We start from the raw sequence: 17471 nt of genomic DNA, 5'->3' as shown, positions 1-17471 counted from the left end.
GACTTTTCTAGATTTTTCGTCAACCTATAGCTGGTCTGGACGACAACTTCCTGACCTAAATCAAGAAGCACGTGTCTTTTTTGGAAGACTTTACTTCCTTTTAATGATGGAATTGATTCATCGTATAGATTCATCTTTCTTTCAAATATATTACAGTAAATCAGTTAAAACTGATTATTATCATCCAAAACAAAAGTACCTGCAATAATCTGTACCAAATATGTGATATGTATTTTAAAGAACTTGGTAAATTCTTCCCACACTTAGCTTTTATTTATTCTTTTCTTTGCCTTTTTATTCTCCTTTATTCCATTTTAAATGAATTCAAGCATTTTGGGTTGTTTCTCCATTTATGTTCCCTCCGAGGTAACAATAATTTCGGTATTATAACCTAGTTTTATCATTCATAAATATGTATAAACATGATTTTGAATTCATTTAGTTGAAAATTTTTCAAATTTTTCACAAAAATTGGCAACTAAACTAAGTGTAAACCCGAGAGAATTTATAACCCTTCCCCACACTTGAGATCATACAATGCCCTCATTTGCATGAAATCAGATTATAATTATAAATTCATGAGGGTGATTAGTGTAGAAAAGTGATTAAAAATACCGAGTTTGTAAACATATTATTTTATATCACATTTGATATTTTGCGTCTTGTCGTCAAAATTAGTAGCTTTTGCTGAACTTAATGTCAGTTTTTTGAAAGTGCGCTGTTTTACCCTTTTTTACATAAGATAAACTACAAACATATATATATATATATATATATATATATATATATATATATATATATATATATATATATATATATATATATATATATATATATATATATATAAAACCTCTATTTATTAAAACAATTTAAATGAATAATTTTTTAAAATTTTGTTTCCTTTTACTTTAGGTAGTTTCGGTATGTTTATCTAATCCGTCCCTCGACAAAATTTAAAATTTGTCGATAAAGCGATAGTTTTAAAAGCAAAGATTTTTGGGTTTTTTAATTTTTTTGGTATACTTTAGATCAATAAAATTAAAAATAATGATAACAAAATTTTTCGCCCCGCCCTCCGGTAAAGCAATTTCGGCTCCATGACCTAGTCTTCAACTTACGATGAATTTTAGAAATTATTTTTTTAAACTTAATGAAATAAAGTAATTTTTGTTTTTAAATTCACACAAAACTTAAATTTAAAAATGCATATTAATTTCATACAAAACATACAAAAACAAAAATTCAGAATGGGGGAAGAAAACTAGTTCTTTAGTGTCTGATAGTGAAAAAGACAAATCAGATTCCATTATCGGAACTACACGAGAACAGAACAACTAACTCTAGACAACATTTTCTTTTTAGAACATTTGAATCTCTCCACACTTAGGTAGCTTTGGTGTCTAAATTGTGATTAACTTCATCGTCAATTTCTTTTGGACCATAATCAACTTGCATATCTGTGACTTTTGCTTTTAGCCATTGGTCGGATTCCTGTGTAATATCCACAAATTCAACTACTTTTGCCTTTTCTTTAGGCGATAGATTGGATACTAACCGGTTATATAACTTAAAGTTCCCCTTGGTTCTAGCATCGCGAATTCGTTTAATAAGTTTCTTCATTGAACTATTAATAACGGGGTCATTTAATTTCGTATCAACAATGGGGTTCTTTATCAGGTCATCATTAGGTTTTACTTCATCTTCCCCACACTTAGGCTTTTTATTATTGTTAAGCACTACCGTTGTAGTTGGTAAAACAATATAGTTTTTACCAATCATTTTTGTTGGTTCAACGGTTTTGGTTGGTGGAGATTTAGACTTCCGAATCACAAAGGTGACCGATTTTTCACCATCACTAAGTGTCATTCTACCCTCTCTTACATCAAATAATGCCCCGGTGGACGCTAAGAATGGTCAACCTAAAATTAGAGGAATGTTTGAGTCCTCTTCTATGTCAATGACAATAAATTCGACTAAAAATGTTAAATTACCCACTAGAACGGGTAGGTTGTCAGTAATTCCAACTGGGTGCCTAATGGTTTGATCATAGAGTTTAACACTCATGTTCGTTGGATTTAACTCACCTACTCCTAATCTCTTATATAATGAAAGAGGCATAACACTCACACTTGCACCTAAATCTGCTAGTGCATCATACATGAGACAATCACTAAGTAGACAAGGAATAATAAATTCACCCGGATCACCCACACTGGGTGGAGGTTTTGGTGGAACTGTCTTCACCGGGTTTATCTTTACGGTTTTTGTTTCTTGTACTTTTTTCTTCTTCTTCTTCTTCTTTCCAGAGGTATCACAAAATTGATTACCTCTTACTTTCTCATACTCAACTCCTTTTCTTGGAAACGGGATGGGTGGTCTGTATGGTGCCACCACTGGCTTTACATACTCGGGTGGTGGTGGTGTTGTAACTTATTCATTGTTACTCACGTCTAAAACCTTCCCATCTTCTAATGCTGGTTTTTCAGAATTCGTTGAAACCATATTAACATTCTCATTTCGAGGATTTACTTCAGTATTACTCGGTAGCTTTCCTTGTTCCCTCTCACTCATCATGCTAGCAATAGTACCTACGTGTCTTTCTAGATTCAAAATGGAAGCTTGTTGAGTTCTTAATGACGGATCAAACCTCTCATTTGTTTGGGTTTGAGATGAAATAAATTGTGTTTGAGATTCCATTAGCTTTGCCATCATTTCTTCCAGATTTGACTTTTTCTCTTTGGTTTGTTGTGATAGCTTATACAAGCCAGGTCTTTGTTGATTGAAAGTGTTGTTTTGAGTTGGTTGGTTATTCGGACCTTGTTGGTTATACGAGTTATTGTTTGGCCGATTTAGATTGTAAAGAATGTTTTGATTTCGATTGAAGTTTGGCCTTGGTGGTTGATAATTATTTTGATAATTATTTCCCGGCCTTTGGTTCATGTAGGAAACATTCTCACGTTATTCCATCGTTTGCTCAATGTGACAATCTTTCGTTAAGTATGGTCCACCGCATTGCTCACAACTGATTCGTATTGCGTGAATATCTTTAGTCATCTTTTTCATTCGTCTCTCGAAAGCATCTATTTTTGCGGAAACGGAATCAGAGTCATGGCTAGAATCGGCTCTAGCCACTTTAGATGAACGAAAAATATCTTTTTCCTGGTGCCACTCACGTAAGTGGGAGGTTGTGTTATCAATGATCTTGTGAGCTTCAGTTGCAGTTTTCTTCATAATTGAACCACCAGCTGCTATGTCGATGTCTTTTCGTGTAGTAATATCGCATCCTTGGTAGAATATTTGTACTATTTGATAAGTGTCTAAACCGTGCTGAGGACATCCTCTCAACAACTTTCCGAATCTTGTCCACGCCTCATATAATGTTTCATTTGGCTTTTGTTTGAACGTAACAATTTCTCCTTGAAGTCTCACGGCTTTGGATGCCGGAAAGAATCTTTTAAGAAATTTCTCAACTAAAACATCCCATGTATCAATCGCCCCTTCAGGTAACGATTCTAACCAATCTTTGGCTTCTCCCTTTAAAGTCCAGGGAAACAACATGAGATAGATCTATTCATCCTCAACTTCTCTGATTTTGAATAGAGTACAAATCCTATTAAAGGTTCGAAGATGTTTGTTTGGATCTTCTTTTAGCGTACCACTATATTGGCATTGATTAGTTACCATGTGTAGGATTTGTCCTTTCATTTCATAATCTGGCGCATTAATGTCTGGCTTAATAATGGCGTGTCCTTGGCCAGTGCGTGTGGCTCTCATTCGGTCTTCCATACTTAGAGGTTCCGTTATTTCTATATTTGAAATTGTTGAATCTGAATCACTAGAGGATTCTGATTTAATGGTTTCTTCCTCGACAATCTCTGGTTGAATGATTTGTGGTTCATGAGGAATGATTAGTGGTTCAGGATCTCTGAATTGTCCTTGAATATCCTCCGGGTTCTCAATTGTGAAATCGGGTTCAAAAAATGGATTATCGGAAATTTGAGTTGGAGAACTTGTTCGACTAGATGATGATTCTAAAGAAAAATCAACGGTGATTATATTAGCTAGATGTCTTGATCGAGTTACAGGTAGTGAACGTATGAAAGGTGGTGAACGTTTTTCTCGGTGCATTCACTGAATATCCTATTAGTTATAAAAATAAAAAAAATTATATAAGTTATCAAATTAATAGACTTTTCTGATTTTACCCACATTTCGAATAGCCAATAGATGCAGCAGGTAGCCAGGACCCTTTAAATCGGAAGCCTACAACTAACAAATCCAACTATTACTACGAACAAGAAAATTTTGGATGTCTATCAATTTAACCGCTTAAAATAATTTTTCTCGTCGAAGTTTTAAGAAGATAAAGAAAATTCTATGTCCTAAAAACTAGAGCGTAGAAATGAGAAAGAAAAAGAGTGCGTCGAAAAACGTCAAAAAATAAAAATCGAAAAATAAAAATAAGAAAGAAAAACGTCGAAACTTAAAAGTCTAAAAACTAAAAATTAAAACTTGCGTCTAAAGGTATTAAAGCTTAAAAGGAATTCTAAATCCAAAAAGGCAATAACTTAAAAAGCACTAAAATTTATTTAAAACTAAAGCGATAAGCGACGTCGTAAAATTCTAAAGCGCCTAAATCTTAATCTAAAGAAAAAGCACTTAAGAGATTTTACGGCAAAACCTAGAAATATAAAATTACTACGGCAAAAACTAAGTTTAAAACTAATTACGAACAATAAACATACAAATTACAAATTAAATGTTTAAAAAGATATAAAAAGTAAAAATAAAACTTAAAGTTATAAAAATACAATTTTTATAAAAATATTATTATTTTTTTTATATTATTATTTTATAAAAGGATTAATTTATATATTAATAAAACTAATTAAAACTTAAAATACAAATTTAATTAAACAAACTAATTAAAACTAATTAATAATAATAATTAAATCTAACCCTAAATGATTTAAAATATAATAATAATTAACCAAATTCCGTAATAAATGCTAGGGTTTCAGTTGTCAGACAGCCTCATGCGATCGCATGAGGTTTACGTGTCTGGGCCATGCGATCACATGGCTTCGAATACCAGGCCAGGTCTTGGGCTGCTACTGTACCAGGCCCGAATACTTATATATATATATATATATATATATATATATATATATATATATATATATATATATATATATATATATATATATATATATATATATATATATATATATATATATATATATATATATATATTTCTTTCTTATTTTAATTTTAAAGAAAATATTTATAGAATATTTATATAAAATATAATAAACTTATATTTTAAAATCTTAAAAAATAAATGTACTTTTTAATTTTATATATAAAGTCTTCAAAATATATTTTTTTCTTTTTATTATATAAATATTTTTTTTATATATAACACTTGTTATAAATACAAAATATTTTTACGAAATACGAAATAATATATTTTTACAAAAATATAGTTTACAAAAATATAGCGTTTTGCTTCGACGTCCCCGACAGCGGCGCCAAAAACTTGATGTGTGTAGCAGTGTATACGAAATACTATTATTTTTAATACGAAATACGATACAATTTTCACAAGTTTTAATTATTTATATAGATGGGATATACTTAAACCTTGCTACAACACTTATAGGCAGTGCACCTAATCGTAGAGTAGTGTAGTTTTTAGTAAGTCCGGTTCGTTCCACAGGGATCTAACTGAGTTTAACGCAATATTTTTAACAACTATATTTGTATAAGTATATAAATATATATATTAGTAATATAGTAGTATTATTATTATTATAAAAGGGGGGTTTTATCTTTTAATGACCGGTTTGACGATTTTAAATAAAGCGTAAAGATAAATGACGATAATATAAATGACAGAATTTAAATTGCTATAAAGTAAATTGCAGTAATTAAAATGACAGTAAATAAAGGTACGATGAAATATGCAATAAAAGTATTATGCTTATTTAAACTTCCGTAATTATGATGTTTGACGTTTTAATTTTAATTTATTACTCTGGGTTAATTGTCTTTTGTCCTGGATTATTTGAAACCTATCTGATTTTTGTCCATAATAGTTCATCGGTCATAATTATAAAATGCTCGTCAAATTAACCTTATTCCCGAATTCAAATATTCCAACTAATTAGGGATTCGAACTGTAACAAGGTTTTAATACTTTGTTTAATAATTACAACAGGTTATCGACTGCATGTAATCCAAGGTTTTAATACTTTGTTAACAATTACACCAATTATCCTTGTATGTAATCCACCCCCGTTTTAATGAGATATGAATATTAATTTACCCACTTGATCAGAATGAATAATCAATTACCCAACCCAAAAAATTAATTAAATGATCGTAAAAGACGTCGTATAAACGTCACTAAATAGAACATACATAATCATTTTAATAATTATTAGATTAACTAATTTGAAGATAGGTTCGACAGGTTCCAATGAGTCGTCGCTCAATTAGACAATACCCCGTATCTATTAATAGTCATAGTCCAATGTCCACAAGTGTCGGTCTTTTGTCCAAACCTTAATTATAGTACAAAATCTAATAACCCCGTCTTAATATTTAGTGTAACATCACGATTACTTTGGCTCAAATAAGCATAATAATAACTTAGTTACGAGACATTAATTTAAAAAGGAAGAACATAGCTTACAGTGGTGATTAATTGCGTAGCGTTACACGGACAGAATTTCGACTTATAAAACCTTAAAACATTTCTTACATTAACCCAATTATTATTAAATTTAATTTAAACTTAATATTATAAATATATATATATATATATGTTTTCGTTACAGAGAAGGACAAGAAAAGATGTGTTTTACATTCGCTGAAAACGTTGCAATTTATAGGACCTGGCCACCATTCCCTGCCATGCGATCGCATGGGAATAAGGCAGCCAGGCCATGCGATCGCATGGCCAGCTGGATCTAGCTCAATATCCATTTCTAGTTTTGTCGACGTTTTATTTAAAGATATATAATTTATATTAATTATATATATATATATATATATATATATATATATATATATATATATATATATATATATATATATATATATATATATATTATATTATATTCTTGTGCATAGTTGACTTGTAATTTTAGGTCCGTTGCGTCGCGCGTTGATAGTTGGTTCATGTCCCAGTTCCGGATTTTTGAATGTCCTTTCGTACTATTTAATATCTGTTACGTTTTGCGGCTCATACTCTTGTAATTTCTAGACGTTTCTCATCAATAAATTGAACCTCTTGGATTGTACTTTGTACTTTTTAGCGTTTTGGTCGTTTGCGTCTTCAAATCGTCGAATCTGTATTTTGTCTTCACCTTTTAATATTTAAACGAATATCACTTGTAAATAGAACAATTGCAACTAAAAGCTTTACATATTGGAATGATATTGTGCCTAAATATATGTTCATTTGGAGCACTATCAATATCCGCTACCCGCCCGCGACCCGTCGGCGGGTATAAATTTTTACCCGTACCCATGCCCACATGTAAGATTTAATGATTTTACCCGCCCATCGCGGATCGGGTACCCGCGGGTCACAGGTTTTTTCTCGCCCATTGCCATCCCTAATGATCGAGGATATTCACAGCTTCTTCGCTCTCTTGGAAAGAGATAATTTTGAAAGCACACCAGAAAGGCTAGTGATTTACATAACAATTGATCACCACGCTGATCTAATTATCAAAGAGTTACGAGACGCAGTCATAGAAGAAGTAAGACGCAACAATCCGTTTTCTCATCTTGAACCAGACCGAGTCAACATTGCCACCTACGTTACGAAGCAGATAGCACGTATCTTCCAAGAATCCACGGATCCTAGTTTCACATTCAAAGCCGGATGTCGTGAGATATACTCAAAGACGGTGAAATTAATGCTTGGGGCAGGGTTGCTCTTCACTTCTTTTCCGCTTTGCCTCTTGACTAATTTGTGCAAGGCTACAGACTCCTACTGTGGAGACCACCGATCAGAAGATTTTGAGATACTGAAGATACAATTTCTGACACTATTTGAAGATCTCGTAAATGAACATCCTATCAGAGAAGTAATCACCACCAGCAATGCCTCAATGATTGGCATTCATGGATCAATAAGCAGAGCAGTGGATCATATTCTTATTGGACTTCAAGATTTATCACGAGCCGAAACCGCACATGATCTCTCTTTTAGAAGATCTTCAAGAGAAGTACCGGATCTGCTACCACTTTTGTTCCGACACTTTCTCAGGATTTATCCACCATGACTCACGTTCTCTGGAGAAGACCAAGATCACAACTACCAGAGGTGAATGTCTGCTTTTTAGGCCCCATTACGGTCGAGCCAACGACCTCAAACAAAAGCGCTTCTCGGTAGGCAACCCTTGCAATAAAGTAGAGTAGAAGAATAAAGGATGACAAATGAGCCGATAAACAAAGGACATAACTTCCAAGACTACAAGCCAGCTGGCTTCTTCACAAGCAACCACGTCTGCTGGGGGTACCCTTTTTTCCCGTTACTAGCTCAATTTTTAAATTATGCAACATCATAGCTTATCACTAAGTGTTGGATTCCAACCCAAATAAACACTAGACAAATATTCCCAAATCTTTAACTAAAACTCCTAATTATGGGATACACTAGGAACATTGAGGACAATGTTCGTCTAAGTGTGGGATGTTGGTATAAACTTTTTATGCTATATTAAAATAACCCTTTATGAATATTCCAAGTTCTTAAGCCAAATTTCAAAATTTTCAACAAGAGAAAGCCTTTTCAAAAAAGTATTTTTTAAAACGTGAAACGTTTGTAAATAAAGTTAAGAGTGCCAATGTCTGTACTCAGAATCAGAACTTGCTCTAGATCTACATTTCCATGTAACGAAATGTGATTCGGTTATAATCAGAAGAGCTAGTCATTTGTCAAAACAACCCTTTCAAACCTCCACTACTTCTACCACACCACCTTATCCACATCATCTTACTATCACTTGAAAAACCAGAAAATGAGATTCCTTCCGAAAAACCCGATGTTATAAACCTCTCAAGTATCATGGAAAAGGTCTTGAAAAAGTTTACCGGCAAAAAGTTTCTCGAGATTAAATCTCCAAAAAAAAAATTAATAAATTTTTTTTCAAAGTTTTGAAAAAAACGGAGCAGAACTTATAAAGAGAAACACCGAAGAAGAACTCGACCACAAATGCCTATCACTCCATAAATGGAGATATTTCAAAAGTGATTCTTAAAATATAAGCACTCCTATCTATCTTAAATTTTCCGAAATTCCGAATAAATTATTTAAAGACTATTTTACCCTTTTTCTCACCCTTAAAATAACTTCATCACCACTTCATAATTCCTTTCCTTCATTGAAAAATGACCTAGAAGCTATGGTTACTATCGTTTTCACATTAGTAGCAAGGATTTGAGTCTTTATCAAGCCTATGACGATGGGTGCAACATGAATGGCTATGAGTGAATTCATTTCTTAGATCTATAGGGAACCTTAAACACTTGAGTGATTTGAGTAACCCATGAAAGCTAGCCTACGTCATATAACCTCCTCGCTTTCTTGCAGAGATAGTTTCAACCCTAACATAGATGACTCACTTTATCTTTCGCTCTTATAATAAAAAGCAAACCGCTTAGGCTATTAGAAAAGAAATTTCAAAAAGATTTCTTAAAGTAAAAACGAGAAGTTTGCTTGAGTACAAGCAAAGTCTAAGTGTGGGATATTTGATATCGGCTAAAAAATTATGTTTTCACCTCGGTATTAAGGCCCAAAAACAATAAAGTTTCAAGCTTTATAGCCAAAATACCAGCTTCGTCAGTTAAAATTGAAGAACAAGTAATTACGAAGACTGTGCCAGAAGAATCAAATAAATTGGAGCTAGAACGAAGATTCTAGAGCGAAAACGGTGAAAAACAAAAAATCAAGTTACGATCCAGCGAATCAGTAAGCCAAACGGCTTGCCCAACGGCCTGCCAGTATGGAAAATGTCCCCTGAAAATGGCCTGCCAGCCGTTTGCAGGAAAAATTCAAGGTTATTTAAAGGGTCTTTGTCATCCATTTCAACACACACTTCAATTAACTTCTTTCTCTCTCTTTCTACAATATTAGTCATACTTTTAAGGCTTTCAACTCCGTGTGGGAAATTAGTAGCCGGAGAAGAATGGCGAAGATTGTATTAGGAGAGGTCCAGAGTTTGAAGTTGTCACTTTTGTATTCGGAAATCGTTTAATCTGCTGGTACTTTTATCCTTTGTCTTTATATAATGTATTCCATTATTATGCCTTGTGATATTGTTGCCATGATTAGCGAGTAGTTATCTTTAGTGTATGATATGATGTAGTCAGTTATAATACCGAAATAATATTATAGTTTGTGCATGTTGTCAAGATGCTTTCTGATTATGCTTTGAACTCAATCGCTTTTCAAACTAATACAACGTAGTTATTGGCTCTATTATTGGAAAGTCGCGAACCCCTATTCATAGTACACTATATGTGTCCCCCCTTAGTAAGAGAATTCTATCGAATATAACGTAAGTTTGACTAAGGCACACCGGTTGTAGTAAGTCCACCGAGCCTTGAATTCCGATTGAGGACTCTTTTGTAGTGAAACATCTAACTAGACCCTTAGTACATTGTCAGTCCTAGACCATGCTAGTGTAGTCACCAAGCATATATACTTCGTACGTGCACACTGAAGCATAACGGTTGTTGTAAGCTGTACCTCTGCTAAGTAAGGCCATGGAACCCAGTCAGTGCTGATTAGTACACTTCACCATAACACGGTCTCAAGTATTGCACCCCACTTGAGGGATTCTTGGTTTATTAAGGAACTGTTTGTTTAAACACATAAAGGATTGGACCATTAGGATAACTGAATGTGTTCATGGAAGTCAACCTTGACTTGGCCAATCTGTTCTTTATGGTTGAACTCTTTTTGAGGGCCTAACTATCTTTTTAACCCAATCACTAACGAAAGCATCGAAACACATCACGTCTCTCGGATACGGTAAACCCTGTATCCCATTATGCTTAAGAAAGTTTAGACCATTATGGAATGTTAATACGTCACCCAACCAAGTCGCTCAATTGGATGAGCCGTCTGAACGTGTATGCCTGTAGTCAGAATGCACGGGTGTTGGGGGTAAGGGACGTTGCTGTCTATTCAGAATCTTCAAGCCTATCGCTTTACCCAGTGACATGTCCTATGACAGGGGCGTTTAGGACTAGTGTAGTGAATACAAGGTCACTACCTATCCATGAGCCAGCATTCCGTAATCCCCGAAAAGTAACTGACAAAATCATAGCATTCACTTATTTTAACTTTATCTGAATTAAGAATTTTATCGCATTTACTTTACTTTATCTTATAAACTAGAAAACCTAAAATTAGGTAATATACCACTACTCCTTCACTTAGGATTATCTTACGCTTTTAGGTATAGGTTCGATTCTACTGGTATCTTAAAAATACGACTCTAGATCACACTTCCCTTACTCATAATAAGGAGTAGTAAGATTTAGGCCTCGCTAAATATAAATTTAAAACCATTACCCATTGTGGGTGGTTGATTCTGACGCCTTCTGGCCTAACGACATCGCATAAATAAAACAGTCAGTTTCAGCCATATTACATCTATTCATTTAACGCAACAGAGTTATAAACAATTTTATATATGGAGGAGTTAGCAACAATGTTATAAACAATCTAAAAGAATCATTAATAACATACAAGATACATGTACTGTGTTCTTTGGTGAAAAAAGAGATAGCTTGAGTTCTTTGGTAAAAAAAGAGATAAGTGTGTTGTTCAAAAACCTTTTAGCTACCCCAATTTGATTTTGCGCCTTGAATTTGGGAGGTGATCTTTACACACTAGCATTTGATCCATCCACACCAAATTAATACAAACTTTCTATTTTACCCTTAAGCTACTATTTAGTCAATATACTATTTATAAGGGTAAAATAGGTAATATATATTTTTTTGGTGTGGATGGATCAAAACTAGTGTGGCAGGATTAACCCCGAATTTTTTGAATTTACCAAAATTTTTGAATGAAAACATTTGGATTAGCTTAAAATTTTGGCTCCGAAATCCATGATATTGGCGGTAATGTTTGAGAAGGTAAATTTTGGTGAAAATTAATTGAGGATAACTTCTCTATCTAGTTACATATTTACATATACTCCGTATAATTTAAATAAATAATACGTATCTATCTATTTAAATCTCTAAAATGATGATGTCATAAATAAACATTTTCTAAGAATATAAATAATTCAAAATAAAAAAGAAAATTTTTAAAACATCTTTGATGATGTCATTATTTATAATAAATTTAGTTAAAAAAATAATACGAAATCTTTTATAAAAGAAAATACTAATCTTCAAAAGAATAACAACATATATACAAATTTTAAAACATATTGTACAACCTTTATATAATAATTGTATTTTAATTTTCTAAAAAAATTTCATAAGGCATTTATTATTACTAATAATTATTATGAAAATATAAATTATCAACTTTGAGCAAACTTTATTATTATTATTTATTTTTATTACAGTAATTATAATTATAATTATTATATTATTAATATTCAAATATGGATTCTCTTTACGAGATTAATTACGTTATATATGTATGTGAAAGTACATGTCTCTATATATTTTTAAAAACAACGACAAGTTTCTTAGTCGAACGGGTCATTAAAATAAATGACTTTAGCATTTACATTTAGTTAATGCCTAAAACATGTGTAAGTATTAATTTATAAACTTTATAGAATAAATGTACACATAATTAATTTAATTAGTCATAAATTGTTTTTTTAATTATATATTTGGGCCTCGAAAATCGGCAATATTGTTAGATCCCTTACATCAGTTGCTAGGATCTTTAGATCAAGGAACAAACATAGATTAGCAATTTGAGCTTAATTTGTGATATATAAGATGAACATGAACAAAAAAGTGATAAACTCAATAATATTGATCATAATCTAATGTAATTACACAAGATAAAGAGTACAATAACTAAATACAACAAGATTAGAGTTATCACTTTGTCATTTCCATGTTGGTTGGAGCATCAATGCACCATGGATCCTCTCCACGATGAAGGTGAAGAGGAGGAGCACACACCTAACACACACTCAAGTGATCTTGGTGGAAAAGCCTCATCTCACAATGAACAAGGAAAACTCTATTTATAGTGTCTGCCTACTGTCAGCTCACACGCACGGTTGAGCTTTCAACCGTACGGATGACAATTTTCACCCGTATGAGTTACATCAGTCAGTTGCATGACAGACCTATATTACACGTTTAGTCACTATGCTCCTGCGACATGAGCTTTCTAGTTCAAACCTATCCTAGGTGTACAACGTAGACCTAAACCATTATCAGGTTGTTCGACAGTGATGGACAACTCTATTAAGTGCACTAACAAATCCCCCTTGGACATTGCTGGCGAATCTTGCTGTCGATAAGTCATTGAAAACACCTTTTGCAATCTTCAGTCAGTCTCTGCAGTGGTATCGGGTCTTTTGAATCTCCATGCTTCATTAAAGATCTTCTTGAATTCCTGTAATACAGAACTTCGCACCTCAATGACTTTTGGTCATTGAGATTCTGCCATTATGAATTGCCATTTGATATTCTCGAAGAAACTTCAAGTCCACTTGCACTTATCCACAAAACCAATTGCAGTGGTACTACCTCTAAGACTGAAATGAGATCAATCTCTGATGAACTCCTCTGATAAAAGATAGTCTCAAAGTATCTTGACTGTAGAATATTCTTTCTCAGCGTTCAATGTATCCCATTCTCTCAACACTTTGCTCAAGCATAAACGTCTTCATCACGACTTGCCTACTCTAATGGGCAAAGTATCAGATAAATCTGATCCACATTTTATCCGATTCATCACACGTCGTCAATATGGTATCTCATGATTGCGCATCACTCTCGTCAATTCCCTTGATAGAGTGGAATCATCTCAATCACATGCTCTATATCCAGTGGAATTTCCACAACCAGCTTCCATCGCACAATGGAACTCTCGAAATTGGGAATTTAAAACGTTCTCGGCCCATAAATAATCATATCATCTGATTACCCACAATAAAACTCTTCTTAACACTCGTGTCTCGTGTACTCATCTTACATGGACGATGCAGAATTAAACACGTTGTTAACCTATAAATAGTCAGATGCTCCTGGCTGCCCCACTAATCTTCGCATAACACAAGTGCTTTACATAAACACTTACTAAGTAAGTTCAACGGACAAAGGAGGCTGTCCACTAAACTTTGTATATCAATGCATCAGTGAATAGTAAACATCTTCTCACTATCAATAACGCTTGAGTAGGTCGATGTTGATTGTGCATCTTATAATTACACCCCACAAATAAAAATCCAAAGTAGCTTCGCACGAGTTCAAATCTTCATTCGTACAGATCAATCGAACATATACGATTGAATTTAAGATACGTGTGACATCAGTTAACGCATAACAGCAAAGGTTCTAGGGCTCATGATATCTTGTTGGTACTTCTCTATTGCAGACCAAGGTCGGGTCAGAATTATCATGATGCAAGACCCTAGTTAGTCACCAAATTCTTAAACATGTAGCTTTATTCGTATTTCCTGTACAAATCACCTTCTCGTACGCTTCTCGATACAATCACATCTCAATTCATCTTGATCAAATCTCTATCACATCTCAATCACATCTCAAACATACATCAATCGGTATTAATGACTTTGTTTTGTTGATTAATCCTCCAACACATAACTTAACAGCTGAAAAGTAACCTTCCAGATCCATTGATAAACAATTACACAAATTAAGGACCCCCACTAAAAATTCTGGAAAGTTCAGTGACCGCAGTGTAAAATTCAAAACTTCAGGGACCACAACCGTTAATTTTTGAAACATCAGTGAACGCAGTGTAATTTTTCAAAAGTTAAGGGACCAAACCTGTAAATTTTCATACTTTAGGGGCTAAAAATAAAACTTTCAGAAATTTGAGGGACTAAAAATGAAAATTCAGAAAAAGTTCTGAAAATTTTGTATTGGAAGTCCCTGGTATTTAACAGCCGTTAACTGACTTAACTGGGAAGGACTAACAGCGTTAAATATTTAAAAGGTATGATGTTGGGTCAACATTTTGGATCTGGGTCGGATCTTGGGTAGCTGATGGGTTAATGGGTTTAATGTTTGAACTTTGTTAAGAAATTGGACCACATTCATTTGTCTAGGGTTAAGGGACAAAGACAAAAGAAAAAGACACGTGGGACCAGCTGCAATTCCTTTTCCTCCTTTTCTCAGCCGACAAAAAATAATGGTTTCCAGGTGGGACCCACCACTAAATTTCCATAAAATTACTATACTACCATCGTCAGTCACTGTACCCCCTTTTTTTAAATATTCAGCCGACAAGGAGTGGAGGCAGGTGGGACCTGCCAGTTATTCCATTTATTTACGGAAATGCCACTCGACTGGTTTCCGTTTCTTCTTCTTCCACAAACAAATCGTACGTTTAACCGAAATCCTGTAAAATTCGAATTATTAAATCCTTAACCGTACGATTCATTAACCCAAACGTATACATCCAATTCTACACGTACGTTTCAGCTATGTAAAGTTCCCTTCTTCTTCCTTTTGAGACTAACCGTACGTCTCTCATAAGAAGCAATTAAATTCTAAACGATTGACACATCACTCTTACGATTAAACTAGTTAACCCATATACACAAGGTCTCAAACGTACGTTCCAGACCTTCATCGTGTTCTTCAAGCTATGCAGTTTCCGGTGACCGGAGGTGGTGGCTCACGGTGGTTCAAGGTGGTGTTCATGGCAAACACCTCAAAACCTCACCAAAATGCATAAAACTTTGCAGATAGCTTCGGTTTGTCACCCTAAACATGAAGCCATTAAAAGATTTCAATAACAAACTCTTAATATCACAGAATCGATCCAAATTAGTCCCAATTTTTTCAAATTGAAAAATCTCCATAACTGGCTCATAACAACGAATTAATACATGAAACTTTGAGGAATTAATCACTAGATGATTACAAAGCTTTTCCAATTCATAGATTTCTTCAATTCATGCTAAATCACCAAAACCCAAAAATAGTCAACAAAAGTCAAACCGAGATTCAAAACTCAATTTCATCAAATTGCAACAGATTAATCCAATCTTGTTTGATCTTAGGCTCTGATACCATTTGTTAGATCCCTTGCATCAGCTGCTAGGATCTTTAGATCAAGGAACAAGCATCGATTAGCAATTTGAGCTTAATATGTGATAAATAAGATAAACATGAACAAACAAGTGATAAATTCAATAATATTGATCATAATCTACTGTAATTACAGAAGATAAAGAATACAATAACTAAATACAACAAGTGAGTAATCACTTTATCATTTCCATGGTGGTTGGAGTATCAATCCACCGTGGATCCTCTTCACCATGAAGGTAAAGAGGAGGAGCACACACCTCACACACACTCAAGTGATCTTGGTGGAAAAGCCTCATCTCACAATGAACAAGGAAAACTATATTTATAGTGTCTTTCTACTATCAATTCACACGCACGGTTGTGCTTTCAACCGTACAGATGACATTTTTCACCCATACGAGGGACATCAGTCACTCGCATGACAGACCTATATTACACGTTTGGTCATATATGCTCTTGCGACATGAGTTTTCTAGTTCAAACCTATACAAGGTGTACAACGTAAACCTAAACCATTCTCAGGTTGTTCGACAGTGATGGACAACTCCAGAAAGTGCACTAGCAAATATATAAGTTCATGTTGACCGATAACATAAACGAACATCGTATATCATAATTGATCCTAATTGAACATCGTTTATCATATATGTTAATTTGTTTAATGTAAGTACAGTGCATTAAGATCAATATATGAATCAACATTATTAAAATCATCGAACACCCGACAAGCCTTTAGAGCATTCGACATCTATATATATATATATATATATATATATATATATATATATATATATATATATATATATATATATATATATATATATATATATATATATATATATATATGATAATTAGGTTACATCAACTCATTCAATCAATGGTATATTATAATTGAGATCGCCTGATCGATTGAGTTCATATGACTTATCATATCATCCGTCAAGTTCTAAACTGTTGAATAACTTGTTTGGTGATATACCATGCACGCATTAAGTTTGTCCGATAAGTGAGCTTATCCTCGATCATCATTTACGATGGCCCTTAAACTTGAACACTAAACCCTAAATCCTAAACACAAAACCCTAAACCCTAAACCTTAAACCTTAAACAATAAACCTTAAATCGTAAACCCTAAACCCTAAACAATAAACCCAAAACCCTAAACC

General features: G+C 33.5%; 1 non-coding gene across 1 annotated transcript; it reads left to right on the top strand.

Annotated features, from left to right (window-relative positions):
- Positions 1-3319: 3319 nt before the first annotated feature.
- LOC139846084 (small nucleolar RNA R71) lies at positions 3320-3426 on the top strand. Its single transcript, XR_011758829.1, has one exon. It is a non-coding gene; the product is annotated as a small nucleolar RNA R71 (small nucleolar RNA).
- The last annotated feature ends 14045 nt before the right edge of the window (positions 3427-17471 follow it).

Source organism: Rutidosis leptorrhynchoides, chromosome 4 (genome assembly GCF_046630445.1).
Source record: "Rutidosis leptorrhynchoides isolate AG116_Rl617_1_P2 chromosome 4, CSIRO_AGI_Rlap_v1, whole genome shotgun sequence".
Lineage (NCBI taxonomy): Eukaryota > Viridiplantae > Streptophyta > Magnoliopsida > Asterales > Asteraceae > Rutidosis > Rutidosis leptorrhynchoides.
The sequence above is the reverse complement of the archived record's forward strand: the minus strand, read 5'-3'. Positions and strand labels throughout refer to the sequence as shown.